This window comes from Cryptomeria japonica, chromosome 4 (assembly GCF_030272615.1).
Source record: "Cryptomeria japonica chromosome 4, Sugi_1.0, whole genome shotgun sequence".
In the NCBI taxonomy this organism is placed as follows: Eukaryota; Viridiplantae; Streptophyta; class Pinopsida; order Cupressales; family Cupressaceae; genus Cryptomeria; species Cryptomeria japonica.
Window position 1 is genome coordinate 659,033,428 of NC_081408.1, and position 8,862 is coordinate 659,042,289.

Genomic DNA, 8,862 nt, shown 5'->3' on the forward strand with positions numbered 1-8,862 from the left:
CCAAGGGGGAGCGGCAGCCATTGAGGAGAAGCGGCAGAGTGTTTGGGGAAGGGCTGTTAGGGCACCGACAGTGGGCACCCCGGAACACCAATGTGGTTACCCACAGTGGCGGCCGGCCGCCGCCCACTGTGGGTAAACACAGTGGTGGGCCGGGTGCCCTTCCACCGTGATTACCCATAGTGGGAGTTCCCTGAGCCGACCACTGTGGTTGCCCACAGTGGTGGCCCCCGCACCACCCATTGTGGGTAGCCACAGTGTCGGCTCGAGGCGTGCTGCCCACTATGTATAAACACAGTGGGTTCGGCCCCATAAACCCCCCTCTTGCTTAATTTTTTTATTTTTTTATTTTTATTTTTTTTTGTTATTTGTTTATATATATATATATAAGGTGCATAAGCTATCTAGGGTTGGCTTTATTATGCAAATATACATTATATATATATATATATATATATATATTTATTTTATTTTATTTTCTGAACTTTTAAACAGATTAATAAAAATTTTCAGATTTAGATCAATGTATTTTTTTTTTCTTTATTTTAAATTCCATGTTGCTAAAATCTGAGATAAACTATTTAACTTTAGATTTATTTTCTGCAAATAAATAATTGACAGAATTCAATAAATTTAAACAACAACTATATAAATATGATATTAATTAAATTAGATAAACTTTTTAACTTTAGATTTTAATTTCTGCAAATAAGTAAATGACAGAATTCAATAAATTTAAACAGCAACTATATAAATAGGATATTATTTAAATTTAACCTTAGAGATATGCATGTTTAATCTATTAAACAATGATTAGTACTTGGAAATAAATAATTAGGACTAAATGCTAAACTTTCCCTTACTAACATGCAAGCTTACTACTTTTCCCATTTCCGTTATTTCAATATGCATAAGGAAAATAAATTAACTATTTTTCTCAGACATGACATGCATACAACAAATATATTTATTTCAGAACTATAGGAACTAAATCTAGAAAAACACATTTCTTTTTTTTGCAATAATAACCTAACAGAATAATGCATCTCTTTATACATATTTAGCATACAATATAGTCAATATTACAAAATGGGTGAGATACCCATCTAGTCTCTCATTTCTATTAAATGAGAACTTTAAGCAAAATGAATACATTTCTTTTTCCAATGAATACAACATATAGTTTTCTTTTCTCATTACTGCAACTAAAATATAGCATCCCTTTTTCCTTATTCTTTTTCTGCAAATCAAGTAAAAACCAGCAACTCCTAGCTTGACCCTTTTTCCTTTCATTCCAAGCAACTTGCAAATAAAACGTAAGGCTTGACCATGGAGTGCTCACCTCCCAACCTAGGCTTACTAGAAGCCACCCCCGAGCTTGGAGAACCAAGCCCTAGACAGGTTACAGACATGCAAACACAACAAGCAAGGGAAAAAGATACAGCAAACACTTTCCCAACCAAGGCTACACTCCATCACAAAATGTGATGATTTTACATGGGTGGTAGTGGACCAAATACCCTGAGGAGACTGCAAGAATGATAGAACACAATGCCACCACATGGAAAACAAAGTTATTTCATAAGATCATTAACCCCACATTCCTTACGCCCCCCAAGGCATTCATGCCATACTTTCTTCCCTTACGACCCCCAAATGCACAAACCAGGCCATGCAGCAAGGGTCACAAATACACCCCTTGAGTTTGATCTCATAAAGAGAGTCTCTCACTCGAGGGATGTCAAACTTCTACCACCTACAAGACCATCCTACTCTCCCAAGAGTAGAAGGCCTTGGTTACTCCCCGAAACATAGAAAATGCATACAAGAATATAAAAGAGAAATTGCATAATAATAATTTTCACAAAAGAAAATACAAGAGAATCATTTTCACATAGAACCAAACTTTCCAACATAGGCATGCAACGTAAAAAGAAAAGAGATGAACCAACCTTCAATCTGCCCAAAGGTATGTTAGAACTAGTTTGAGGATGAGCAACCCAAATCCACAATCCTCCTTTCTACACTTAGCCAAATTTTGAATCCAAAAACTAACTTTTCAAAATGCATTGTCTCCAAAAATGGAGAGTGGGTGATTACCCACAAAATCTCTCATTCTTGCCTAAAAAGATCTTAGCGGGAGTTCTCACAGGTTTCTAAAACTGAAAAAGGAAAAAGTAAGAAAAAGATCAAAAAGGATCTCTCATCAAAAAGGAAGGTTATCTAACCTAGATGGCACCTTCTAATTTCAATTTTCGCTCACATTAGGAAACCCACTTTTTGAGGTGACTAAACAGTCACATGGGAGTAGACACATGCCTAAAAATACTCCTAACCCATAGGTATACCTTATGGACTTTAGGAAACACCTTTAAACTACCCCTAGGAGTCCATTTGACCCCTTATAAACCCATCTGAAGTTTATTTTCGGGTCAAATTTGAGTTGACCACTCCAAAGACTCTCTACCCAAGGAAATTTTAGAACCACATTCAAATGTTTGAAAAAAACTATAGTTGAACAACTCTCTTCAAGAGACAAGTCAAAATTCAAGACATAAATCAACACATGTGTCAAGTGACACAATAAAATACATTACAAAATTACACATGGAAATTGTCTCTTGTTGGATTTAAATAAATCAATAAATAAAATTTAACACACATGCATCATTTACTATTACAAATAAAATACGATACATACGGGGTGTTGTCTCTCCAAATAGACAACCCCTGTTTTACGAATGTACACAGGTCTAGGTTTGGTTCTCCATAATATTTCCATGGTCACATGGATAATTTTCCTGTGCATCTCAATTAACATTAGTACTTCCAAATAACCTGATATAATATTTAAACACATGAATAAGAATACACGTCAAACACTCTGCATACAATTGACATTAAACAAAATCAATATATCTTGTATCAAAATAAATCCACATAAGCAATTATCATAATCCTCATAATTTTGATCCATACATAAACATGCATCCTATTTCTATCATCATAGTAAAGTCATGCAAATCCAATAATGACATACATCATCTCAAATTTATCCTATTCTAGAATCATATAGAGTTTTATATCTATAATGCATAGAAATGAAGCATCCATATATATCAATGTTATCCAAATCATGAAATCATATAAGTTCTAAATCCATAATGCAGAAAAATAAAGCATCCATACTAGTCTCAACATGAAAATCACTGAAATACTAGGATGAGTCAGGGTAGGGCCCCACTAAAAGCCAAGGGGAAGTCTACAAATGAAGGTTTATATTAGCCTTTACCCATTCCTTCTAGGCCATGGGAGAGCATAAGTATGGACTTTGTGTTGGGTTTGCCTAGAACAAGGAGAGGATTTGATAGTGTCTTTGTAGTAGTGGATAAGTTAAGTAAAATGGCTCATTTCTTTCCATGTAAGACTTCTTGTGATGCATCATATGTTGTAGACCTATTTTTCAAATAGATAGTCTGGATACTTGGATTGCCCCTAAACATTGCTTCGGACAGAGATGTGAAGTTCATAGGCCACTTTTGGAGGACTCTTTGGAAGAAGTTGGGGACTAACCTAGCTTTCTCATCAGCCTACCATCCTCAAACAGATGGGCAGACTAAAGTTGTCAATAGGTCATTGGGGAACCTATTAAGGTGTTTAATAAGGCAACATGGAGAGAAGTGTGATACATTTTGTCATAGGAAGAATTCTCATACAATGACACAATAAATAGGAGTACTGATAAATCTCCTTTTCAGATTGTTTATGGCATACACCCAAGGTGCATATTGGAGTTAAGAGATTTACCTAAAGAAGAATCCATTAGTGCAGATGGTGAAGCTTTTGTATCAGCTATTAAAGAGGTGCATGACCAAGTCAAGTCTCATCTCCAACAATCTATAGTGAAGTATAAAGCTCATGCTGATAAAAAGAAGAGAGATGTATAGTTTAGTGTTGGGGATTTGGTATGGGTACATTTGAAGAAGGAGAGACTACTGAAAGGCAAATACACCAAACTCATGTAGAGGAAGATTGGACCATGTCAGATATTGAAGAAGTATGGACACAATGCCTATGAGATCCAACTTCCGCCTGATATTGGATTATCACCCATCTTTAATGTATGTGATCTTACACTTTTCAAAGGCACTGACAATGAAGAAGGAGAACCAATGCAGGTTGCAACAAACAATGACATTCCAAAGCAGAAATCACCTAAGTTGAGAAAAGTGATTGACACTAGAGTCACAAAGAAGACAAGGAACAAGGAGTACATTGAGTACTTGGTGGCTTGGTAGGATAAACTGGATTCTGAGGCGGTTTGGATGACAAGTGAACAAATATCCAATCATGGTGCAGATTTACAAACTCTGTTCTCAAGTGGGCTTGAGATCTCTTCTCCTGAGGATTATGGTGCAAGGGCACCTCATCAATAAGAAATTCATGACCCTAAGGATGAATACTAGTACCATTAGGATGTATTAGAGTGTCTTGTGTTTCATGTATGCAAATAATTCCCACCATGTAAGCCCATGTCACCAATTAGGAAATTTGAGAAGCCAATTGGGATAATGTGGTAAAAAGGGGTAGTAGGTGGTTTAGATTTATATTTGATAGGTTTTAACATGTTTTATGTGTGATTGGTTGGTCCATGTGTGTGGATCCAAACCTTAGGAAGTATGACAACTTTGTGAGCAAAATTGCAAAAATGCAACTTTTGAGTGCAAAAGTGCAACTTTTTGTAAATCGGTTGGGGGAGCCTTTCAAAAGCTCCAAACTACTCCAAATTTGGTGGGAAACCATTGGAGAGTTTTATAATCCTTGTGGGCTCTATTCCCAAGGTTTTTGTTGTTGGAGTTGGAGTTTATGAAGTAATAATACTCAAAATACTTCAGTTTTCCTAGAAATTTTGAGTTTGCAGGTGTTGTATGTGACTGTATGGATTGGTTTGAACCCCAAACTCCATGGAATAGATAGCAAGATGAATTATTTCTTTTGGTGGTGGTCTAAGGTCTTATTCATTCCGAAGTAGACAAAACCCTTTATTTTATTGACTGTGACCCGGAAAGTGAGGGTTTGGAGAGGGTTCTGAACCAAAATGGCTTTACCTTGCACTCCAGTCCATTAGAAGACTCTTCCTTTGGAGGGATGCAGGATAAGCCTTTTTATTTTAGTTTTTTTGTGTGGAGAAAAGAACAGATTTAGGTAGGCATCTCTATGTGACTACCTAGGGCAAGTTTTAGGACAATCATCATAATTTGTCTTAGCAATGGATTCCAGGAATGCAACCTTAGAATTAGAAGTTTCTCACTAACCCCCACATTCTTAATAAGTTTATTTTTGATTTGGTCTACCGGTAAAGGTAGTTGCTTTGGAAAATAGGGCTAATTGCTCTTATTAGGTCTCTTAGGCTCCAAAGGGAGCATACCTTATATTTGTAGATGTGATCAAACCATTTTGGGGATAAGTATAACTTCGAAAAGGGTGTCTGAAATTCTAAGATTTTTGTAGGTGTGTGTGGAATATTTTTGAGTTAAAGCCAAAACACCGGTGTAAAAGGGCTACTAGTCGAAGGGGTAGGTTTACAAATGAGGTATAAGGATTTGATACCCTAGATCAAAATCAGTTCTAGAAAGAGGTATTAGATGTTATTTGTGGACCAAATAAAAAATCCAAAGGAGTAGGGATCGCCGGTAACGTACTTTTGAAGAGTTGAAGCCTTTTGCTCATCTTGAGTAGGCCCATGACTAGTGAGTGTGTGAGTAGTTTCATCCAAGGTGTAGAGTCCTTCCTTGCAGAACCCTAGTGAGTAGTTGAGGGGTCACTAGCCTAACCTTATTTGGGCTTGTTATTAGGAGTTTGGGTAGGCCTTTGCATCAGTAAGCCTTGTATTGCCTCAATGCTCGACGGTCCTAACAAGTCTTCAAGATGCCTCAAGTTATTTTCAACCAACCGGTTCGCAACCAACTCTTCCTCCATCAACAGGTTCATAACCATATCTAATACCACTTGATGCAATCAAGGTAGGGAGATCCAATGAAGGACAACCCCTCCTTACAACCTATAACATAATCAATATGAAAAATATCGGTGACTGGTTCACACAACACAATATATAACCGGGAAAACTGAAAGAACAATCCTTCTAATAGTTTAATGAGTTACATACATCCCCAGGATTTACACATGCTGGACCACAACCCATGATTACAAAAAATCCTTACAACTCAAATCTATGATCCTCAGACCATCTGCGGAACAATTTAGCCTCTGGTAACAGTTTGCACTATTCTGCACTGATCCGGACCTCGGTCCCTCCAAACTTCAGTCCCCCAGGGCCAGAATCCCTCTGAAAATTACATCTGCTTTGGATCTCTTCTTCCTCGGACCTCTGTCTCTAAATGAATCTCCAAAATTTGTCTTTATACCATCCGCAAGCAACAAAAACTCGATCAAGTCGGTCAAAGATCAGCCGGTTCATGATGAAACATGCAAACAATAATATGTCGGCCCAAATCATCAAGAACATCTCCAAAATGCTTAGAACTTCGTGAAAACCTCCAAGAACATTTTTCAACCCCAAAACGACATCTCCCAATGATCCGCGAGTTACAGAAACCATCCTCAACCCAATTTAGCTTTGCTTTACACACTTTAATACCAACCGGTAAGAACACACCAACACCAGACTAATACCGAAATTGATATCTCATTAGAATCAAATCCAAATGCCTTGAATACCGAATATGATTAAGACAATGATCTCTAGGTGATAAACCCAAATCCACAACGCTAAATTCTCAAACAGAAAGAAATGCAACAATCTCCAAACAATTCCACTGCTAACTTCTCCAACTGGATGAACTACTTTGGTGCTCCTGCATTAGCAACCTTGAGAAGAAATTGATTGATCAATAAAGGTATTTGATATTTAAATAAATGTGAATTTATTGGATTCACATTAATTATTAGAGTATAAAACATTCACACCTATAAAAAAAACCCTAGTTGAGGATTAAGTAAGATCATAACAACTGTCCTCATCCTATGACTTGAAACAACAGGACTTAAAATATTAAAATAACTCCTAAGTTTATCTCGAGTGAATAAATTAAAATAGAACTTAATTAATAATTGATTAATTAATTATGTGATTGACTATTTACTCCAACAACCTCATGAAGAATGGATTTAGAATTTGGGCTAAACTTTAGCAACACATTGAGTCATAGTTTTTTCAAATTGATTTGGATTGTGGTTTGAGTCTTCCTACACATTGGATGATACAGATGGATCTTTTACATTGATTATGAATATATATTTATATGGTCTAATTTACTTCAATTTTTTATTAGTGATTTCTCACATGAACTATTCTCATCTAAATTATATCATAATTGATATTCTTGCTAATTAATATAACTATTTAGATTTTTATTTTTTCTTTCCTAAAAGGCTTTTTTTATAAAATACATTAATATATATTGTTGTGGTTTGTGAAGTGTACCTGTACCTACAAACACAAAACACTCAATAGATCATTACAAGCATGGTTAATGAATTTAAATCAAACAAAGATAAAACCATCACTAAGCAATCTATCACCTCCTAGTAAATGTGAGTATGAATTTTGCTCTCAGATCTTGTTATGCAAATTCCAGTGACTTGAGTACACTTAGATGGAGGATTTGAATGATGAAGATGCATGATCTAGCAATGATAGCATGATTAAGCTATATGATTTCATGATTATTCTAGAAAATAAGCTAGAATGAAGATGTAGTTAAGCTAAAATTGAATATGATAACAATGCTAAGAATGATAAACTAGAAGCTAGATGCCTATAGTAACAATGCATAAGATGAAAATGAGATGGGATTGGTACCCTTTGTGCTCCAAAATGGGGTCTATTTATAGGATTTTCAAGGCTAGGGGTGAGATGACAGGAATCAACGGTCAAGATTGATTTGAAGATATCAATGGTTAAATTGGAGGAGGTTGGCAAAGGGGTTGGACTAAAGGGAACATCTGTCATCTCTATGGTGACAAGTGTCAAGAGGCTTCTAGAAGAGGTTGGATGAAAGGGAACATGTGGGTAGGTAGAATGGGTTAGGTTTAGGAATGGTTAGGTTAGGTGGTTAAAAGTTAGGAGAATTTGAATTTAGAAATTCAAATAATAAGAAAAGGCTAATTAATTTCAACAAGTCATAATTGATTTGCTTTAATTAATTAAATGATTAGAAGAAATGATTTTGATGGAGAAGAATTAATTAATCAAAGAGGATTATTGAGATGAACCTATTAAATAAATCCTTAGATTTATTAATAAGTAGATGAATGTGTAGGATTTAATCAAATTGCTTAGTGAATTCAATTAAATGGGGGAGGAGGATTAATTAAATAATTGCTTATTTAATTAATTATCTTCAGACCATTTTTAGGTGTATACATATATTAATTCTTTCATCTCCAGATTATTTTTTATAATATTTAACCTCATAATTTATGCAATTTATGTCTTCATAGATTAAATATATGAAGTATTTATGAATCCTATATTCTTTTCATACAATATCATATCTTGGTCAACTTGGGTTTTAAGTGGTGGGAAAAATTGTCTTAGAGTAATCTTGATTTCAATTATAGTGTATAGAGAGGAGATTATTATTTTGTTGAAGATGAAAATCACTTCAAGATTTGAAGAAAAATAATTAATGGCACTTACATTGATATATGAAAGCTTGAGATGGATGATTTACTTGTAAATTATGATCTATGCTTTATAATGTCTAAAAATAAATTTATTGTAGTATCATAGAGAGAATAGCTAGTGTTGGATACAAATGTGAGAAGCCTTATCATTCT